Genomic DNA, 24,499 nt, shown 5'->3' with positions numbered 1-24,499 from the left:
CCCTTTTCAAAATCACTCAGAAAAACCGAATTGAAAAAATTCTGAAAATAGAGAGGAGAATTGTCAGAACGTGTATCAATAAAAAACACCAAAAAGAAGGCCAATGGTGGATTGTGCCAAATGAGGTGGTGTATCGAGAAATGGAGCCTGTTACTGATACTATGCGGAAAAAAAGAATCTCTTTCTTCGGTCATCTCATAAGGACACCGGAAACAAGACTGTCAAGAAATATCATTGAAAAGCTCTGGTTCCAAAAGCTAGAAGTAGGATGGATCAAAGAAATTAGAGAAGATATGAAAGAATTGGGAATTTCCCTGACTGACCTACAGAATAAAACTGGAAAAATTACAAAGCTAAAAGATAAAAGCATTAGATTTAAACAAAAGACAGACAAACGACAAAATACAACGAAGAGGGTGTTTACAGATGAAGAAAAGAAAGCAAGATCTGAACGGATGAAGAAATACTGGGCAGCTCGAAAGAGTAAAATAACACGCTCTTCCCAGAAAAGATCCAACTAAAATTGACTTAAGTGGTCCTATGTTGGCCGTAAAAGCATAATAATAAAAATAATAATAATAATAATAATATAACATATATTGAAATTATTTGTTATATCCCGGGGTTAACTCTCTGGTTGCTCCAGCAGCAAAGCTATAAAGGGAAAATATAATGATAGGTCGAAAAGTACAATGACTTTACATATATAGCAGGGTGGCGCAGCGGAAGCGTGCTGGGCCTATAACCCAGAGGTCCGTGGATCGAAACCACGTCCTGCTATTCAATTTTTTTTTTTTTTTTTGATTATATTTATTTATATTGTATACTGAAATTTATAGTAACTGAACTATTTTTTAGATCATGGTTCGATAGTTTAAGCTATGTATTAGGATGTCGAGTAAAATACATTTTTGAAAAAAATAATAAGAGGTTAGGAAATATTTATTGGGTACTCTATTTCATGGGTCTTATTTTTAGCTACAAAAATACTAACATATATTGAAATTATAACATATATTGATATATTAATATAACATATATTGAAATTATTTGTTATATCCCGGGGTTAACTCTCTTGTTGCTCCAGCAGCAAAGCTATAAGGGGGAAAATATAATGATACGTCCAAAGGTACAATGACTTTATATATGTAGCAGGGTGGCGCAGCGGAAGCGTGCTGGGCCCATAACCCAGAGGTCCGTGGATCGAAACCACGTCCTGCTATTCAATATTTTTTTTTTTAATGTTATGAATATCTTTTATTTATATTGTATACTGAAATTTATAATAACTGAACTATTTTTTAGATCATGGTTCGAGAGTTTAAGCTATGTATTAGGATGTCGAGTAAAATACATTTTTGAAAAAAATAATAAGAGGTTAGGAAATATTTATTGGGTACTCTATTTCATGGGTCTTATTTTTAGCTACAAAAAATAACATATATTGAAATATTAATATAACATATTTAAGTCTTACTCCCCCAGGATTTCAACCTTAACCCTAAAATCAGCCAATAAATTCTACACCATAATAAATGTCCATGCTCCCACCAATGACAAAAACAATCTTAAAAAAGATAGAGAAGGGATGGACAAATTCTGGGAACTTCTTGACCAAACTGGAAACAACATAAATAAGACACACACGAAGATTTAAATGGGGGACTTTAATGCCCAAGTTGGTATAGAACGAAGATATCGTGATATTATCGGAAATTGGCCTGCCCAAAAGAAAACTAACAAGAACGGGCAAAGACTTTTCGAATTTTGCAGAAACCATAATATGATCTCAAAATCCACCTATATAATGAGAAAACCAAACAAATTGAAGACTTGGAAACACCCAGATTGGAAAAAAGGAGAATGGCAACTGGATCATGTTTGCATGGACCGGAATTATCACAAGGAGATTTATAATGTAAAGGTCTTGAGAGGAACAGATACTAGATCGGACCATTACTTAATTAAAGTTAAAATAAAATTCACCCCGCATAAAAAGAAAAAATCCCAACCTAAAAACAAAAGAGCTTATGATCCACATAAATTAATAAACAATGCCATCTTTGAAGAAACAACAAAAAAAATCAAATTAACTAATAATTTAAAAGAACTGACATCCCAACTGAAAGAAATAGCTGAAGAACTAGCCCCTATAAACCCAAGAAAAAAACACCAATGGTGGAATGAAGAATGTGACAAAGCAGTCAAAGACCGACACCGGGCTTGGATCAACCACCAAACCCAGAAAACTGAAGAATCTAACCATGAATTCACCAAACAAAGGAAAATAACTCAGAAAATTATAAGAGGAACCAAACGACAAGCCCAAAAAGTTTGATTCAGCAAATAGAAGAAAGTTCCAAGAAAACTAATTTCCGAGACTATTATAAAATTTTTGGTCAGGCTCTTCAAAGATATGATTCACCCACCCTTATGCTGAGAGGAAAAAAAGGAAATATGGCCCACACCAATAAAGAAAATGCTGAAATTTTGGCAGAAACCTTCAATAGACTCCTCAACTGTGACGACCCCCCAGAGCTTTTTGAGATTGACACTGAAACTCCAGTTAAAACTTCACCAGTAAATATCAACCCGCCAACAATTCAAGAAGTTCTCGCAGCCTTAAATGAAATAAAAAACTACAAAGCAAGCGAAGAAGACCAGCTTTTCGCAGAACTCTGGAAACACTCATCAGTTTATTCAGTCAAAACTTCCCTACATCTATGCCTCGTGAAAATATGGAACGAAGAAAAACTTCCAGAACACTGGACCACAGCCCTCGTCCAACCATTACATAACAAGGGGGATAAAACTAATCCGGAAAACTACAGAGGCATATTTATCCTGGATTGCACATACAAAATCCTGTCGAGAATCATATACAACCGATGCAAAGACCAACTTGAACTGGAACTTGGGGAATACCAAGAGGGATTTAGGCCTTGGCGAGGTTGCCCGGAGCAAATAATATCCCTAAAACTTATGATGGACTTATATAAAAGACGGAAAAAACAACTAATAATCACCTTCGTCGACTTTAAAAGGGCCTATGATTGTATACACCGACCATCCATGCTGAATATTCTGAGAAACCTGGGCCTTCACCCTAAACTCGTAAACATGATAAAATTAACTTTAACCAATACCCAGTCCAGAGTGAAATTCAGAGGGGAACTGTCTCAACCCTTCTACATAAAAACTGGATTGAGGCAAGGAGACGGCCTCTCACCACTCCTTTTTAACTGCGCCCTCGAATTTGTCATGAGAAAATGGTATGAAATAAATCCCAAAAATATAAAAATGGGTACTAAGAAAAACTCCATCACACTAAATTGCCTAGGATTTGCAGATGACCTCGCTCTTTTAGCAAATAATATTCAAGAAGCCAAAACACAAATCATTAGCCTTCAAAACCTAGCACAAAAGATAGGGCTTCATATCTCTTTCGAAAAAACTGAATTAATGGCCATAGGTCCTCTGGTAATAGAGCACATTACGGCAAACAATCAGAAAATTAAAATAGTAAAACAAGTTAAATATCTAGGGGAAATAATAACTTATAATTTAAATGAAAAAGTGACATGGCAAAACAGGACAAATAAAATTATTAAATCCCAAAAATTAACTTGGTCAACATATAACAAAAAATGCCTTTCTGCTAAAACAAAACTTAAACATTATAAATCTGTAGTACAGCCAGAAGTTACCTACGGAAGCGAGACCCTTTTCAAAATCACTCAGAAAAACCGAATTGAAAAAATTCTGAAAATAGAGAGGAGAATTGTCAGAACGTGTATCAATAAAAAACACCAAAAAGAAGGCCAATGGGGGATTGTGCCAAATGAGGTGGTGTATCGAGAAATGGAGCCTGTTACTGATACTATGCGGAAAAAAAGAATCTCTTTCTTCGGTCATCTCATAAGGACACCGGAAACAAGACTGTCAAGAAATATCATTGAAAAGCTCTGGTTCCAAAAGCTAGAAGTAGGATGGATCAAAGAAATTAGAGAAGATATGAAAGAATTGGGAATTTCCCTGACTGACCTACAGAATAAAACTGGAAAAATTACAAAGCTAAAAGATAAAAGCATTAGATTTAAACAAAAGACAGACAAACGACAAAATACAACGAAGAGGGTGTTTACAGATGAAGAAAAGAAAGCAAGATCTGAACGGATGAAGAAATACTGGGCAGCTCGAAAGAGTAAAATAACACGCTTTTCCCAGAAAAGATCCAACTAAAATTGACTTAAGTGGTCCTATGTTGGCCGTAAAAGCATAATAATAATAATAATATAACATATATTGAAATTATTTGTTATATCCCGGGGTTAACTCTCTTGTTGCTCCAGCAGCAAAGCTATAAAGGGAAAATATAATGATAGGTCGAAAAGTACAATGACTTTACATATATAGCAGGGTGGCGCAGCGGAAGCGTGCTGGGCCCATAACCCAGAGGTCCGTGGATCGAAACCACGTCCTGCTATTCAATTTTTTTTTTTTTTTTTTGAATATCTTTTATTTATATTGTATACTGAAATTAATAGTAACTGAACTATTTTTTAGATCATGGTTCGATAGTTTAAGCTATGTATTAGGATGTCGAGTAAAATACATTTTTGAAAAAAATAATAAGAGGTTAGGAAATATTTATTGGGTACTCTATTTCATGGGTCTTATTTTTAGCTACAAAAATACTAACATATATTGAAATTATAACATATATTGATATATTAATATAACATATATTGAAATTATTTGTTATATCCCGGGGTTAACTCTCTTGTTGCTCCAGCAGCAAAGCTATAAGGGGGAAAATATAATGATACGTCCAAAGGTACAATGACTTTATATATGTAGCAGGGTGGCGCATTGGAAGCGTGCTGGGCCCATAACCCAGAGGTCCGTGGATCAAAACCACGTCCTGCTATTCAATATTTTTTTTTTTTTTTGAATATCTTTTATTTATATTGCATACTGAAATTTATAATAACTGAACTATTTTTTAGATCATGGTTCGATAGTTTAAGCTATGTATTAGGATGTCGAGTTAAATTCATTTTTGAAAAAAATAATAAGAGGTTAGGAAATATTTATTGGGTACTCTATTTCATGGGTCTTATTTTTAGCTACAAAAAATAACATATATTGAAATATTAATATAACATATTTAAGTCTTACTCCCCCAGGATTTCAACCTTAACCGTAAAATCAGCCAATAAATTCTACACCATAATAAATGTCCATGCTCCCACCAATGACAAAAACAATCTTAAAAAAGATAGAGAAGAGATGGACAAATTCTGGGAACTTCTTGACCAAACTGGAAACAACATAAATAAGATCCACACGAAGATTTAAATGGGGGACTTTAATGCCCAACTTGGTATAGAACGAAGATATCGTGATATTATCGGAAAATGGCCTGCCCAAAAGAAAACTAACAAGAACGGCCAAAGACTTTTCGAATTTTGCAGAAACCATAATATGATCTCAAAATCCACCTATATAATGAGAAAACCAAACAAATTGAAGACTTTGAAACACCCAGATTGGAAAAAAGGAGAATGGCAACTGGATCATGTTTGCATGGACCGGAATTATCACAAGGAGATTTATAATGTAAAGGTCTTGAGAGGAACAGATACTAGATCGGAACATTACTTAATTAATGTTAAAATAAAATTCACCCTGCATAAAAAGAAAAAATCCCAACCTAAAAACAAAAGAGCTTATGATGCACATAAATTAATAAACAATGCCATCTTTGAAGAAACAACAAAAAAAATCAAATTAACTAATAATTTAAAAGAACTGACATCCCAACTGAAAGAAATAGCTGAAGAACTAGCCCCTATAAACCCAAGAAAAAAACACCAATGGTGGAATGAAGAATGTGACAAAGCAGTCAAAGACCGACACCGGGCTTGGATCAACCACCAAACCCAGAAAACTGAAGAATCTAACCATGAATTCACCAAACAAAGGAAAATAACTCAGAAAATTATAAGAGGAACCAAACGACAAGCCCAAAAAGTTTGATTCAGCAAATAGAAGAAAGTTCCAAGAAAACTAATTTCCGAGACTATTATAAAATTTTTGGTCAGGCTCTTCAAAGATATGAACCACCCACCCTTATGCTGAGAGGAAAAAAAGGAAATATGGCCCACACCAATAAAGAAAATGCTGAAATTTTGGCAGAAACCTTCAATAGACTCCTCAACTGTGACGACCCCCCAGAGCTTTTTGAGATTGACACTGAAACTCCAGTTAAAACTTCACCAGTAAATATCAACCCGCCAACAATTCAAGAAGTTCTCGCAGCCTTAAATGAAATAAAAAACTACAAAGCAAGCGGAGAAGACCAGCTTTTCGCAGAACTCTGGAAACACTCATCAGTTTATTCAGTCAAAACTTCCCTACATCTATGCCTCGTGAAAATATGGAACGAAGAAAAACTTCCAGAACACTGGACCACAGCCCTCGTCCAACCATTACATAACAAGGGGGATAAAACTAATCCGGAAAACTACAGAGGCATATTTCTCCTGGATTGCACATACAAAATCCTGTCGAGAATCATATACAACCGATGCAAAGACCAACTTGAACTGGAACTTGGGGAATACCAAGAGGGATTTAGGCCTTGGCGAGGTTGCCCGGAGCAAATAATATCCCTAAAACTTATGATGGACTTATATAAAAGACGGAAAAAACAACTAATAATCACCTTCGTCGACTTTAAAAGGGCCTATGATTGTATACACCGACCATCCATGCTGAATATTCTGAGAAACCTGGGCCTTCACCCTAAACTCGTAAACATGATAAAATTAACTTTAACCAATACCCAGTCCAGAGTGAAATTCAGAGGGGAACTGTCTCAACCCTTCTACATAAAAACTGGATTGAGGCAAGGAGACGGCCTCTCACCACTCCTTTTTAACTGCGCCCTCGAATTTGTCATGAGAAAATGGTATGAAATAAATCCCAAAAATATAAAAATGGGTACTAAGAAAAACTCCATCACACTAAATTGCCTAGGATTTGCAGATGACCTCGCTCTTTTAGCAAATAATATTCAAGAAGCCAAAACACAAATCATTAGCCTTCAAAACCTAGCACAAAAGATAGGGCTTCATATCTCTTTCGAAAAAACTGAACTAATGGCCATAGGTCCTCTGGTAATAGAACACATTACGGCAAACAATCAGAAAATTAAAATAGTAAAACAATTTAAATATCTAGGGGAAATAATAACTTATAATTTAAATGAAAAAGTGACATGGCAAAACAGGACAAATAAAATTATTAAATCCCAAAAATTAACTTGGTCAACATATAACAAAAAATGCCTTTCTGCTAAAACAAAACTTAAACATTATAAATCTGTAGTACAGCCAGAAGTTACCTACGGAAGCGAGACCCTTTTCAAAATCACTCAGAAAAACCGAATTGAAAAAATTCTGAAAATAGAGAGGAGAATTGTCAGAACGTGTATCAATAAAAAACACCAAAAAGAAGGCCAATGGTGGATTGTGCCAAATGAGGTGGTGTATCGAGAAATGGAGCCTGTTACTGATACTATGCGGAAAAAAAGAATCTCTTTCTTCGGTCATCTCATAAGGACACCGGAAACAAGACTGTCAAGAAATATCATTGAAAAGCTCTGGTTCCAAAAGCTAGAAGTAGGATGGATCAAAGAAATTAGAGAAGATATGAAAGAATTGGGAATTTCCCTGACTGACCTACAGAATAAAACTGGAAAAATTACAAAGCTAAAAGATAAAAGCATTAGATTTAAACAAAAGACAGACAAACGACAAAATACAACGAAGAGGGTGTTTACAGATGAAGAAAAGAAAGCAAGATCTGAACGGATGAAGAAATACTGGGCAGCTCGAAAGAGTAAAATAACACGCTCTTCCCAGAAAAGATCCAACTAAAATTGACTTAAGTGGTCCTATGTTGGCCGTAAAAGCATAATAATAAAAATAATAATAATAATAATAATAATAATAATAATAATAATAATAATATAACATATATTGAAATTATTTGTTATATCCCGGGGTTAACTCTCTTGTTGCTCCAGCAGCAAAGCTATAAAGGGAAAATATAATGATAGGTCCAAAAGTACAATGACTTTACGTATATAGCAGGGTGGCGCAGCGGAAGCGTGCTGGGCCCATAACCCAGAGGTCCGTGGATCGAAACCACGTCCTGCTATTAAATTTTTTTTTTTTTTTTTGATTATCTTTTATTTATATTGTATACTGAAATTTATAGTAACTGAACTATTTTTTAGATCATGGTTCGATAGTTTAAGCTACGTATTAGGATGTCGAGTAAAATACATTTTTGAAAAAAATAATAAGAGGTTAGGAAATATTTATTGGGTACTCTATTTCATGGGTCTTATTTTTAGCTACAAAAAATAACATATATTGAAATATTAATATAACATATTTAAGTCTTACTCCCCCAGGATTTCAACCTTAACCGTAAAATCAGCCAATAAATTCTACACCATAATAAATGTCCATGCTCCCACCAATGACAAAAACAATCTTAAAAAAGATAGAGAAGAGATGGACAAATTCTGGGAACTTCTTGACCAAACTGGAAACAACATAAATAAGATCCACACGAAGATTTAAATGGGGGACTTTAATGCCCAACTTGGTATAGAACGAAGATATCGTGATATTATCGGAAAATGGCCTGCCCAAAAGAAAACTAACAAGAACGGCCAAAGACTTTTCGAATTTTGCAGAAACCATAATATGATCTCAAAATCCACCTATATAATGAGAAAACCAAACAAATTGAAGACTTTGAAACACCCAGATTGGAAAAAAGGAGAATGGCAACTGGATCATGTTTGCATGGACCGGAATTATCACAAGGAGATTTATAATGTAAAGGTCTTGAGAGGAACAGATACTAGATCGGACCATTACTTAATTAATGTTAAAATAAAATTCACCCTGCATAAAAAGAAAAAATCCCAACCTAAAAACAAAAGAGCTTATGATGCACATAAATTAATAAACAATGCCATCTTTGAAGAAACAACAAAAAAAATCAAATTAACTAATAATTTAAAAGAACTGACATCCCAACTGAAAGAAATAGCTGAAGAACTAGCCCCTATAAACCCAAGAAAAAAACACCAATGGTGGAATGAAGAATGTGACAAAGCAGTCAAAGACCGACACCGGGCTTGGATCAACCACCAAACCCAGAAAACTGAAGAATCTAACCATGATTTCACCAAACAAAGGAAAATAACTCAGAAAATTATAAGAGGAACCAAACGACAAGCCCAAAAAGTTTGATTCAGCAAATAGAAGAAAGTTCCAAAAAAACTAATTTCCGAGACTATTATAAAATTTTTGGTCAGGCTCTTCAAAGATATGAACCACCCACCCTTATGCTGAGAGGAAAAAAAGGAAATATGGCCCACACCAATAAAGAAAATGCTGAAATTTTGGCAGAAACCTTCAATAGACTCCTCAACTGTGACGACCCCCCAGAGCTTTTTGAGATTGACACTGAAACTCCAGTTAAAACTTCACCAGTAAATATCAACCCGCCAACAATTCAAGAAGTTCTCGCAGCCTTAAATGAAATAAAAAACTACAAAGCAAGCGGAGAAGACCAGCTTTTCGCAGAACTCTGGAAACACTCATCAGTTTATTCAGTCAAAACTTCCCTACATCTATGCCTCGTGAAAATATGGAACGAAGAAAAACTTCCAGAACACTGGACCACAGCCCTCGTCCAACCATTACATAACAAGGGGGATAAAACTAATCCGGAAAACTACAGAGGCATATTTCTCCTGGATTGCACATACAAAATCCTGTCGAGAATCATATACAACCGATGCAAAGACCAACTTGAACTGGAACTTGGGGAATACCAAGAGGGATTTAGGCCTTGGCGAGGTTGCCCGGAGCAAATAATATCCCTAAAACTTATGATGGACTTATATAAAAGACGGAAAAAACAACTAATAATCACCTTCGTCGACTTTAAAAGGGCCTATGATTGTATACACCGACCATCCATGCTGAATATTCTGAGAAACCTGGGCCTTCACCCTAAACTCGTAAACATGATAAAATTAACTTTAACCAATACCCAGTCCAGAGTGAAATTCAGAGGGGAACTGTCTCAACCCTTCTACATAAAAACTGGATTGAGGCAAGGAGACGGCCTCTCACCACTCCTTTTTAACTGCGCCCTCGAATTTGTCATGAGAAAATGGTATGAAATAAATCCCAAAAATATAAAAATGGGTACTAAGAAAAACTCCATCACACTAAATTGCCTAGGATTTGCAGATGACCTCGCTCTTTTAGCAAATAATATTCAAGAAGCCAAAACACAAATCATTAGCCTTCAAAACCTAGCACAAAAGATAGGGCTTCATATCTCTTTCGAAAAAACTGTACTAATGGCCATAGGTCCTCTGGTAATAGAACACATTACGGCAAACAATCAGAAAATTAAAATAGTAAAACAATTTAAATATCTAGGGGAAATAATAACTTATAATTTAAATGAAAAAGTGACATGGCAAAACAGGACAAATAAAATTATTAAATCCCAAAAATTAACTTGGTCAACATATAACAAAAAATGCCTTTCTGCTAAAACAAAACTTAAACATTATAAATCTGTAGTACAGCCAGAAGTTACCTACGGAAGCGAGACCCTTTTCAAAATCACTCAGAAAAACCGAATTGAAAAAATTCTGAAAATAGAGAGGAGAATTGTCAGAACGTGTATCAATAAAAAACACCAAAAAGAAGGCCAAGGGTGGATTGTGCCAAATGAGGTGGTGTATCGAGAAATGGAGCCTGTTACTGATACTATGCGGAAAAAAAGAATCTCTTTCTTCGGTCATCTCATAAGGACACCGGAAACAAGACTGTCAAGAAATATCATTGAAAAGCTCTGGTTCCAAAAGCTAGAAGTAGGATGGATCAAAGAAATTAGAGAAGATATGAAAGAATTGGGAATTTCCCTGACTGACCTACAGAATAAAACTGGAAAAATTACAAAGCTAAAAGATAAAAGCATTAGATTTAAACAAAAGACAGACAAACGACAAAATACAACGAAGAGGGTGTTTACAGATGAAGAAAAGAAAGCAAGATCTGAACGGATGAAGAAATACTGGGCAGCTCAAAAGAGTAAAATAACACGCTTTTCCCAGAAAAGATCCAACTAAAATTGACTTAAGTGGTCCTATGTTGGCCGTAAAAGCATAATAATAATAATAATATAACATATATTGAAATTATTTGTTATATCCCGGGGTTAACTCTCTGGTTGCTCCAGCAGCAAAGCTATAAAGGGAAAATTTAATGATAGGTCCAAAAGTACAATAACTTTACATATATAGCAGGGTGGCGCAGCGGAAGCGTGCTGGGCCCATAACCCAGAGGTCCGTGGATCGAAACCACGTCCTGCTATTCAATTTTTTTTTTTTTTGAATATCTTTTATTTATATTGTATACTGAAATTTATAATAACTGAACTATTTTTTAGATCATGGTTCGATAGTTTAAGCTATGTATTAGGATGTCGAGTAAAATACATTTTTGAAAAAAATAATAAGAGGTTAGGAAATATTTATTGGGTACTCTATTTCATGGGTCTTATTTTTAGCTACAAAAAATAACATATATTGAAATATTAATATAACATATTTAAGTCTTACTCCCCCAGGATTTCAACCTTAACCCTAAAATCAGCCAATAAATTCTACACCATAATAAATGTCCATGCTCCCACCAATGACAAAAACAATCTTAAAAAAGATAGAGAAGGGATGGACAAATTCTGGGAACTTCTTGACCAAACTGGAAACAACATAAATAAGACCCACACGAAGATTTAAATGGGGGACTTTAATGCCCAAGTTGTTATAGAACGAAGATATCGTGATATTATCGGAAAATGGCCTGCCCAAAAGAAAACTAACAAGAACGGGCAAAGACTTTTCGAATTTTGCAGAAACCATAATATGATCTCAAAATCCACCTATATAATGAGAAAACCAAACAAATTGAAGACTTGGAAACACCCAGATTGGAAAAAAGGAGAATGGCAACTGGATCATGTTTGCATGGACCGGAATTATCACAAGGAGATTTATAATGTAAAGGTCTTGAGAGGAACAGATACTAGATCGGACCATTACTTAATTAAAGTTAAAATAAAATTCACCCCGCATAAAAAGAAAAAATCCCAACCTAAAAACAAAAGAGCTTATGATCCACATAAATTAATAAACAATGCCATCATTGAAGAAACAACAAAAAAAATCAAATTAACTAATAATTTAAAAGAACTGACATCCCAACTGAAAGAAATAGCTGAAGAACTAGCCCCTATAAACCCAAGAAAAAAACACCAATGGTGGAATGAAGAATGTGACAAAGCAGTCAAAGACCGACACCGGGCTTGGATCAACCACCAAACCCAGAAAACTGAAGAATCTAACCATGAATTCACCTAACAAAGGAAAATAACTCAGAAAATTATAAGAGGAACCAAACGACAAGCCCAAAAAGTTTGATTCAGCAAATAGAAGAAAGTTCCAAGAAAACTAATTTCCGAGACTATTATAAAATTTTTGGTCAGGCTCTTCAAAGATATGAACCACCCACCCTTATGCTGAGAGGAAAAAAAGGAAATATGGCCCACACCAATAAAGAAAATGCTGAAATTTTGGCAGAAACCTTCAATAGACTCCTCAACTGTGACGACCCCCCCAGAGCTTTTTGAGATTGACACTGAAACTCCAGTTAAAACTTCACCAGTAAATATCAACCCGCCAACAATTCAAGAAGTTCTCGCAGCCTTAAATGAAATAAAAAACTACAAAGCAAGCGGAGAAGACCAGCTTTTCGCAGAACTCTGGAAACACTCATCAGTTTATTCAGTCAAAACTTCCCTACATCTATGCCTCGTGAAAATATGGAACGAAGAAAAACTTCCAGAACACTGGACCACAGCCCTCGTCCAACCATTACATAACAAGGGGGATAAAACTAATCCGGAAAACTACAGAGGCATATTTCTCCTGGATTGCACATACAAAATCCTGTCGAGAATCATATACAACCGATGCAAAGACCAACTTGAACTGGAACTTGGGGAATACCAAGAGGGATTTAGGCCTTGGCGAGGTTGCCCGGAGCAAATAATATCCCTAAAACTTATGATGGACTTATATAAAAGACGGAAAAAACAACTAATAATCACCTTCGTCGACTTTAAAAGGGCCTATGATTGTATACACCGACCATCCATGCTGAATATTCTGAGAAACCTGGGCCTTCACCCTAAACTCGTAAACATGATAAAATTAACTTTAACCAATACCCAGTCCAGAGTGAAATTCAGAGGGGAACTGTCTCAACCCTTCTACATAAAAACTGGATTGAGGCAAGGAGACGGCCTCTCACCACTCCTTTTTAACTGCGCCCTCGAATTTGTCATGAGAAAATGGTATGAAATAAATCCCAAAAATATAAAAATGGGTACTAAGAAAAACTCCATCACACTAAATTGCCTAGGATTTGCAGATGACCTCGCTCTTTTAGCAAATAATATTCAAGAAGCCAAAACACAAATCATTAGCCTTCAAAACCTAGCACAAAAGATAGGGCTTCATATCTCTTTCGAAAAAACTGAACTAATGGCCGTAGGTCCTCTGGTAATAGAGCACATTACGGCAAACAATCAGAAAATTAAAATAGTAAAACAATTTAAATATCTAGGGGAAATAATAACTTATAATTTAAATGAAAAAGTGACATGGCAAAACAGGACAAATAAAATTATTAAATCCCAAAAATTAACTTGGTCAACATATAACAAAAAATGCCTTTCTGCTAAAACAAAACTTAAACATTATAAATCTGTAGTACAGCCAGAAGTTACCTACGGAAGCGAGACCCTTTTCAAAATCACTCAGAAAAACCGAATTGAAAAAATTCTGAAAATAGAGAGGAGAATTGTCAGAACGTGTATCAATAAAAAACACCAAAAAGAAGGCCAATGGTGGATTGTGCCAAATGAGGTGGTGTATCGAGAAATGGAGCCTGTTACTGATACTATGCGGAAAAAAAGAATCTCTTTCTTCGGTCATCTCATAAGGACACCGGAAACAAGACTGTCAAGAAATATCATTGAAAAGCTCTGGTTCCAAAAGCTAGAAGTAGGATGGATCAAAGAAATTAGAGAAGATATGAAAGAATTGGGAATTTCCCTGACTGACCTACAGAATAAAACTGGAAAAATTACAAAGCTAAAAGATAAAAGCATTAGATTTAAACAAAAGACAGACAAACGACAAAATACAACGAAGAGGGTGTTTACAGATGAAGAAAAGAAAGCAAGATCTGAACGGATGAAGAAATACTGGGCAGCTCGAAAGAGTAAAATAACACGCTTTTCCCAGAAAAGATCCAACTACAATTGACTTAAGTGATCCTATAATGGCCGTAAAAGCATAATAATAATAATAATATAACATATATTGAAATTATTTGTTATATCCCGGGGTTAACTCTCTTGTTGCTCCAGCAGCAAAGCTATAAAGGGAAAATATAATTATAGGTCCAAAAGTACAATGACTTTACATATATAGCAGGGTGGCGCAGCGGAAGCGTGCTGGGCCCATAACCCAGAGGTCCGTGGATCGAAACCACGTCCTGCTATTCAATTTTTTTTTTTTTTTTGAATATCTTTTATTTATATTGTATACTGAAATTTATAATAACTGAACTATTTTTTAGATCATGGTTCGACAGTTTAAGCTATGTATTAGGATGTCGAGTAAAATACATTTTTGAAAAAAATAATAAGAGGTTAGGAAATATTTATTGGGTACTCTATTTCATGGGTCTTATTTTTAGCTACAAAAAATAACATATATTGAAATATTAATATAACATATTTAAGTCTTACTCCCCCAGGATTTCAACCTTAACCGTAAAATCAGCCAATAAATTCTACACCATAAAAAATGTCCATGCTCCCACCAATGACAAAAACGATCTTAAAAAAGATAGAGAAGAGATGGACAAATTCTGGGAACTTCTTGACCAAACTGCAAACAACAAAATAAGACCCACACGAAGATTTTAATGGGAGACTTTAATGCCCAACTTAATAAAGAACGAAGATATCGTGATATTATCGGAAAATGGCCTGCCCAAAAGAAAACTAACAAGAACGGTCAAAGACTTGTCGAATTTTGCAGAAACCTTAATATGATCTCAAAATCCACCTATATAATGAGAAAACCAAACAAATTGAAGACTTGGAAACACCCAGATTGGAAAAAAGGAGAATGGCAACTGGATCATGTTTGCATGGACCGGAATTATCACAAGGAGATTTATAATGTAAAGGTCTTGAGAGGAACAGATACTAGATCGGACCATTACTTAATTAAAGTTAAAATAAAATTCACCCCGCATAAAAAGAAAAAATCCCAACCTAAAAACAAAAGAGCTTATGATCCACATAAATTAATAAACAATGCCATCTTTGAAGAAACAACAAAAAAAATCAAATTAACTAATAATTTAAAAGAACTGACATCCCAACTGAAAGAAATAGCTGAAGAACTAGCCCCTATAAACCCAAGAAAAAAACACCAATGGTGGAATGAAGAATGTGACAAAGCAGTCAAAGACCGACACCGGGCTTGGATCAACCACCAAACCCAGAAAACTGAAGAATCTAACCATGAATTCACCAAACAAAGGAAAATAACTCAGAAAATTATAAAAGGAACCAAACGACAAGCCCAAAAAATCTTGATTCAGCAAATAGAAGAAAGTTCCAAGAAAACTAATTTCCGAGACTATTATAAAATTTTTGGTCAGGCTCTTCAAAGATATGAACCACCCACCCTTATGCTGAGAGGAAAAAAAGGAAATATGGCCCACACCAATAAAGAAAATGCTGAAATTTTGGCAGAAACCTTCAATAGACTCCTGAACTGTGACGACCCCCTAGAGCTTTTTGAGATTGACACTGAAACTCCAGTTAAAACTTCACCAGCAAATATCAACCCGCCAACAATTCAAGAAGTTCTCGCAGCCTTAAATGAAATAAAAAACTACAAAGCAAGCGGAGAAGACCAGCTTTTCGCAGAACTCTGGAAACACTCATCAGTTTATTCAGTCAAAACTTCCCTACATCTATGCCTCGTGTAAATATGGAACGAAGAAAAACTTCCAGAACACTGGACCACAGCCCTCGTCCAACCATTACATAAAAAGGGGGATAAAACTAATGCGGAAAACTACAGAGGCATATCTCTCCTGGATTGCACATACAAAATCCTGTCGAGAATCATATACAACCGATGCAAAGACCAACTTGAACTGGAACTTGGGGAATACCAAGAGGGATTTAGGCCTTGGCGAGGTTGCCCGGAGCAAATAATATCCCTAAAACTTATGATGGACTTATATAAAAGACGGAAAAAACAACTAATAATCACCTTCGTCGACTTTAAAAGGGCCTATGATTGTATACACCGACCATCCATGCTGAATATTCTGAGAAACCTGGGCCTTCACCCTAAACTCGTAAACATGATAAAATTAACTTTAACCAATACCCAGTCCAGAGTGAAATTCAGAGGGGAACTGTCTCAACCCTTCTACATAAAAACTGGATTGAGGCAAGGAGACGGCCTCTCACCACTCCTTTTTAACTGCGCCCTCGAATTTGTCATGAGAAAATGGTATGAAATAAATCCCAAAAATATAAAAATGGGTACTAAGAAAAACTCCATCACACTAAATTGCCTAGGATTTGCAGATGACCTCGCTCTTTTAGCAAATAATATTCAAGAAGCCAAAACACAAATCATTAGCCTTCAAAACCTAGCACAAAAGATAGGGCTTCATATCTCTTTCGAAAAAACTGAACTAATGGCCATAGGTCCTCTGGTAATTGAGCACATTACGGCAAACAATCAGAAAATTAAAATAGTAAAACAATTTAAATATCTAGGGGAAATAATAACTTATAATTTAAATGAAAAAGTGACATGGCAAAACAGGACAAATAAAATTATTAAATCCCAAAAATTAACTTGGTCAACATATAACAAAAAATGCCTTTCTGCTAAAACAAAACTTAAACATTATAAATCTGTAGTACAGCCAGAAGTTACCTACGGAAGCGAGACCCTTTTCAAAATCACTCAGAAAAACCGAATTGAAAAAATTCTGAAAATAGAGAGGAGAAAATACGTAAGGAGTCAGAACGTGTATCAATAAAAAACACCAAAAAGAAGGCCAATGGTGGATTGTCCCAAATGAGGTGGTGTATCGAGAAATGGAGCCTGTTACTGATACTATGCGGAAAAAAAGAATCTCTTTATTCGGTCATCTCATAAGGACACCGGAAACAAGACTGTCAAGAAATATCATTGAAAAGCTCTGGTTCCAAAAGCTAGAAGTAGGATGGATCAAAGAAATTAGAGAAGATATGAAAGAAATGGGAATTTCCCTGACTGACCTACAGAATAAAACTGGAAAAATTACAAAGCTAAAAGATAAAAGCATTAGATTTAAACAAAAGACAGACAAACGACAAAATACAACGAAGAGGGTGTTTACAGATGAAGAAAAGAAAGCAAGATCTGAACGGATGAAGAAATACTGGGCAGCTCGAAAGAGTAAAATAACACGCTTTTCCCAGAAAAGATCCAACTAAAATTGACTTAAGTGGTCCTATGTTGGCCGTAAAAGCATAATAATAATAATAATAATAATAATAATAATATAACATATATTGACATTATTTGTTATATCCCGGGGTTAACTCTCTTGTTGCTCCAGCAGCAAAGCTATAAAGGGAAAATATAATGATAGGTCGAAAAGTACAATGACTTTACATATATAGCAGGGTGGCGCAGCGGAAGCGTGCTGGGCCCATAACCCAGAGGTCCGTGGATCGAAACCACGTCCTGCTATTCAATTTTTTTTTTTTTTTTTGAATATCTTTTATTTATATTGTATACTGAAATTTATAGTAACTGAACTATTTTTTAGATCATGGTTCGATAGTTTAAGCTATGTATTAGGATGTCGAGTAAAATACATTTTTGAACCAAATAATAAGAGGTTAGGAAATATTTATTGGGTACTCTATTTCATGGGTCTTATTTTTAGCTACAAAAATACTAACATATATTGAATTTATAACATATATTGATATATTAATATAACATATATTGAAATTATTTGTTATATCCCGGGGTTAACTCTCTTGTTGCTCCAGCAGCAAAGCTATAAAGGGAAAATATAATGATACGTCCAAAGGTACAATGACTTTATATATGTAGCAGGGTGGCGCAGCGGAAGCGTGCTGGGCCCATAACCCAGAGGTCCGTGGATCGAAACCACGTCCTGCTATTCAATATTTTTTTTTTTAATGTTATGAATATCTTTTATTTATATTGTATACTGAATTTTATAATAACTGAACTATGTTTTAGATCATGGTTCGATAGTTTAAGCTATGTATTAGGATGTCGAGTAAAATACATTTTTGAAAAAAATAATAAGAGGTTAGGAAATATTTATTGGGTACTCTATTTCATGGGTCTTATTTTTAGCTACAAAAAAAATAACATATATTGAAATATTAATATAACATATTTAAGTCTTACTCCCCCAGGATTTCAAACTTAACCGTAAAATCAGCCAATAAATTCTACACCATAAAAAATGTCCATGCTCCCACCAATGACAAAAACGATCTTAAAAAAGATAGAGAAGAGATGGACAAATTCTGGGAACTTCTTGACCAAACTGCAAACAACAAAATAAGACCCACACGAAGATTTTAATGGGGGACTTTAATGCCCAACATGGTAAAGAACGAAGATATCGTGATATTATCGGAAAATGGCCTGCCCCAAAGAAAACTAACAAGAACGGTCAAAGACTTGTCGAATTTTGCAGAAACCTTAATATGATCTCAAAATCCACCTATATAATGAGAAAACCAAACAAATTGAAGACTTGGAAACACCCAGATTGGAAAAAAGGAGAATGGCAACTGGATCATGTTTGCATGGACCGGAATTATCACAAGGAGATTTATAATGTAAAGGTCTTGAGAGGAACAGATACTAGATCGGACCATTACTTAATTAAAGTTAAAATAAAATTCACCCCGCATAAAAAGAAAAAATCCCAACCTAAAAACAAAAGAGCTTATGATCCACATAAATTAATAAACAATGCCATCTTTGAAGAAACAACAAAAAAAATCAAATTAACTAATAATTTAAAAGAACTGACATCCCAACTGAAAGAAATAGCTGAAGAACTAGCCCCTATAAACCCAAGAAAAAAACACCAATGGTGGAATGAAGAATGTGACAAAGCAGTCAAAGACCGACACCGGGCTTGGATCAACCACCAAACCCAGAAAACTGAAGAATCTAACCATGAATTCACCAAACAAAGGAAAATAACTCAGAAAATTATAAGAGGAACCAAACGACAAGCCCAAAAAGTTTGATTCAGCAAATAGAAGAAAGTTCCAAGAAAACTAATTTCCGAGACTATTATAAAATTTTTGGTCAGGCTCTTCAAAGATATGAACCACCCACCCTTATGCTGAGAGGAAAAAAAGGAAATATGGCCCACACCAATAAAGAAAATGCTGAAATTTTGGCAGAAACCTTCAATAGACTCCTCAACTGTGACGACCCCCCCAGAGCTTTTTGAGATTGACACTGAAACTCCAGTTAAAACTTCACCAGTAAATATCAACCCGCCAACAATTCAAGAAGTTCTCGCAGCCTTAAATGAAATAAAAAACTACAAAGCAAGCGGAGAAGACCAGCTTTTCGCAGAACTCTGGAAACACTCATCAGTTTATTCAGTCAAAACTTCCCTACATCTATGCCTCGTGAAAATATGGAACGAAGAAAAACTTCCAGAACACTGGACCACAGCCCTCGTCCAACCATTACATAACAAGGGGGATAAAACTAATCCGGAAAACTACAGAGGCATATTTCTCCTGGATTGCACATACAAAATCCTGTCGAGAATCATATACAACCGATGCAAAGACCAACTTGAACTGGAACTTGGGGAATACCAAGAGGGATTTAGGCCTTGGCGAGGTTGCCCGGAGCAAATAATATCCCTAAAACTTATGATGGACTTATATAAAAGACGGAAAAAACAACTAATAATCACCTTCGTCGACTTTAAAAGGGCCTATGATTGTATACACCGACCATCCATGCTGAATATTCTGAGAAACCTGGGCCTTCACCCTAAACTCGTAAACATGATAAAATTAACTTTAACCAATACCCAGTCCAGAGTGAAATTCAGAGGGGAACTGTCTCAACCCTTCTACATAAAAACTGGATTGAGGCAAGGAGACGGCCTCTCACCACTCCTTTTTAACTGCGCCCTCGAATTTGTCATGAGAAAATGGTATGAAATAAATCCCAAAAATATAAAAATGGGTACTAAGAAAAACTCCATCACACTAAATTGCCTAGGATTTGCAGATGACCTCGCTCTTTTAGCAAATAATATTCAAGAAGCCAAAACACAAATCATTAGCCTTCAAAACCTAGCACAAAAGATAGGGCTTCATATCTCTTTCGAAAAAACTGAACTAATGGCCGTAGGTCCTCTGGTAATAGAGCACATTACGGCAAACAATCAGAAAATTAAAATAGTAAAACAATTTAAATATCTAGGGGAAATAATAACTTATAATTTAAATGAAAAAGTGACATGGCAAAACAGGACAAATAAAATTATTAAATCCCAAAAATTAACTTGGTCAACATATAACAAAAAATGCCTTTCTGCTAAAACAAAACTTAAACATTATAAATCTGTAGTACAGCCAGAAGTTACCTACGGAAGCGAGACCCTTTTCAAAATCACTCAGAAAAACCGAATTGAAAAAATTCTGAAAATAGAGAGGAGAATTGTCAGAACGTGTATCAATAAAAAACACCAAAAAGAAGGCCAATGGTGGATTGTGCCAAATGAGGTGGTGTATCGAGAAATGGAGCCTGTTACTGATACTATGCGGAAAAAAAGAATCTCTTTCTTCGGTCATCTCATAAGGACACCGGAAACAAGACTGTCAAGAAATATCATTGAAAAGCTCTGGTTCCAAAAGCTAGAAGTAGGATGGATCAAAGAAATTAGAGAAGATATGAAAGAATTGGGAATTTCCCTGACTGACCTACAGAATAAAACTGGAAAAATTACAAAGCTAAAAGATAAAAGCATTAGATTTAAACAAAAGACAGACAAACGACAAAATACAACGAAGAGGGTGTTTACAGATGAAGAAAAGAAAGCAAGATCTGAACGGATGAAGAAATACTGGGCAGCTCGAAAGAGTAAAATAACACGCTTTTCCCAGAAAAGATCCAACTACAATTGACTTAAGTGATCCTATAATGGCCGTAAAAGCATAATAATAATAATAATATAACATATATTGAAATTATTTGTTATATCCCGGGGTTAACTCTCTTGTTGCTCCAGCAGCAAAGCTATAAAGGGAAAATATAATTATAGGTCCAAAAGTACAATGACTTTACATATATAGCAGGGTGGCGCAGCGGAAGCGTGCTGGGCCCATAACCCAGAGGTCCGTGGATCGAAACCACGTCCTGCTATTCAATTTTTTTTTTTTTTTTGAATATCTTTTATTTATATTGTATACTGAAATTTATAATAACTGAACTATTTTTTAGATCATGGTTCGACAGTTTAAGCTATGTATTAGGATGTCGAGTAAAATACATTTTTGAAAAAAATAATAAGAGGTTAGGAAATATTTATTGGGTACTCTATTTCATGGGTCTTATTTTTAGCTACAAAAAATAACATATATTGAAATATTAATATAACATATTTAAGTCTTACTCCCCCAGGATTTCAACCTTAACCGTAAAATCAGCCAATAAATTCTACACCATAAAAAATGTCCATGCTCCCACCAATGACAAAAACGATCTTAAAAAAGATAGAGAAGAGATGGACAAATTCTGGGAACTTCTTGACCAAACTGCAAACAACAAAATAAGACCCACACGAAGATTTTAATGGGAGACTTTAATGCCCAACATAATAAAGAACGAAGATATCGTGATATTATCGGAAAATGGCCTGCCCAAAAGAAAACTAACAAGAACGGTCAAAGACTTGTCGAATTTTGCAGAAACCTTAATATGATCTCAAAATCCACCTATATAATGAGAAAACCAAACAAATTGAAGACTTGGAAACACCCAGATTGGAAAAAAGGAGAATGGCAACTGGATCATGTTTGCATGGACCGGAATTATCACAAGGAGATTTATAATGTAAAGGTCTTGAGAGGAACAGATACTAGATCGGACCATTACTTAATTAAAGTTAAAATAAAATTCACCCCGCATAAAAAGAAAAAATCCCAACCTAAAAACAAAAGAGCTTATGATCCACATAAATTAATAAACAATGCCATCTTTGAAGAAACAACAAAAAAAATCAAATTAACTAATAATTTAAAAGAACTGACATCCCAACTGAAAGAAATAGCTGAAGAACTAGCCCCTATAAACCCAAGAAAAAAACACCAATGGTGGAATGAAGAATGTGACAAAGCAGTCAAAGACCGACACCGGGCTTGGATCAACCACCAAACCCAGAAAACTGAAGAATCTAACCATGAATTCACCAAACAAAGGAAAATAACTCAGAAAATTATAAAAGGAACCAAACGACAAGCCCAAAAAATCTTGATTCAGCAAATAGAAGAAAGTTCCAAGAAAACTAATTTCCGAGACTATTATAAAATTTTTGGTCAGGCTCTTCAAAGATATGAACCACCCACCCTTATGCTGAGAGGAAAAAAAGGAAATATGGCCCACACCAATAAAGAAAATGCTGAAATTTTGGCAGAAACCTTCAATAGACTCCTGAACTGTGACGACCCCCTAGAGCTTTTTGAGATTGACACTGAAACTCCAGTTAAAACTTCACCAGCAAATATCAACCCGCCAACAATTCAAGAAGTTCTCGCAGCCTTAAATGAAATAAAAAACTACAAAGCAAGCGGAGAAGACCAGCTTTTCGCAGAACTCTGGAAACACTCATCAGTTTATTCAGTCAAAACTTCCCTACATCTATGCCTCGTGTAAATATGGAACGAAGAAAAACTTCCAGAACACTGGACCACAGCCCTCGTCCAACCATTACATAAAAAGGGGGATAAAACTAATGCGGAAAACTACAGAGGCATATCTCTCCTGGATTGCACATACAAAATCCTGTCGAGAATCATATACAACCGATGCAAAGACCAACTTGAACTGGAACTTGGGGAATACCAAGAGGGATTTAGGCCTTGGCGAGGTTGCCCGGAGCAAATAATATCCCTAAAACTTATGATGGACTTATATAAAAGACGGAAAAAACAACTAATAATCACCTTCGTCGACTTTAAAAGGGCCTATGATTGTATACACCGACCATCCATGCTGAATATTCTGAGAAACCTGGGCCTTCACCCTAAACTCGTAAACATGATAAAATTAACTTTAACCAATACCCAGTCCAGAGTGAAATTCAGAGGGGAACTGTCTCAACCCTTCTACATAAAAACTGGATTGAGGCAAGGAGACGGCCTCTCACCACTCCTTTTTAACTGCGCCCTCGAATTTGTCATGAGAAAATGGTATGAAATAAATCCCAAAAATATAAAAATGGGTACTAAGAAAAACTCCATCACACTAAATTGCCTAGGATTTGCAGATGACCTCGCTCTTTTAGCAAATAATATTCAAGAAGCCAAAACACAAATCATTAGCCTTCAAAACCTAGCACAAAAGATAGGGCTTCATATCTCTTTCGAAAAAACTGAACTAATGGCCATAGGTCCTCTGGTAATTGAGCACATTACGGCAAACAATCAGAAAATTAAAATAGTAAAACAATTTAAATATCTAGGGGAAATAATAACTTATAATTTAAATGAAAAAGTGACATGGCAAAACAGGACAAATAAAATTATTAAATCCCAAAAATTAACTTGGTCAACATATAACAAAAAATGCCTTTCTGCTAAAACAAAACTTAAACATTATAAATCTGTAGTACAGCCAGAAGTTACCTACGGAAGCGAGACCCTTTTCAAAATCACTCAGAAAAACCGAATTGAAAAAATTCTGAAAATAGAGAGGAGAAAATACGTAAGGAGTCAGAACGTGTATCAATAAAAAACACCAAAAAGAAGGCCAATGGTGGATTGTCCCAAATGAGGTGGTGTATCGAGAAATGGAGCCTGTTACTGATACTATGCGGAAAAAAAGAATCTCTTTATTCGGTCATCTCATAAGGACACCGGAAACAAGACTGTCAAGAAATATCATTGAAAAGCTCTGGTTCCAAAA

The 24,499-nt window shown here is 35.3% G+C and overlaps 1 protein-coding gene and 1 non-coding gene across 3 annotated transcripts in view; one reads left to right on the top strand and one right to left on the bottom strand.

Annotated features, from left to right (window-relative positions):
* LOC142324040 (uncharacterized) overlaps positions 1–24,499 on the bottom strand; it is a 359,533-nt gene that overhangs the window by 170,210 nt on the left and 164,824 nt on the right. The gene's annotated exons all lie outside the window — the stretch shown is intronic.
* On the top strand, positions 709–780 carry TRNAI-UAU (transfer RNA isoleucine (anticodon UAU)). Its single transcript has one exon. It is a non-coding gene; the product is annotated as a tRNA-Ile (tRNA).

This window comes from Lycorma delicatula, chromosome 4 (genome assembly GCF_047948215.1).
Source record: "Lycorma delicatula isolate Av1 chromosome 4, ASM4794821v1, whole genome shotgun sequence".
In the NCBI taxonomy this organism is placed as follows: Eukaryota; Metazoa; Arthropoda; class Insecta; order Hemiptera; family Fulgoridae; genus Lycorma; species Lycorma delicatula.
This window is presented reverse-complemented; position numbering and strand designations above follow the sequence as displayed.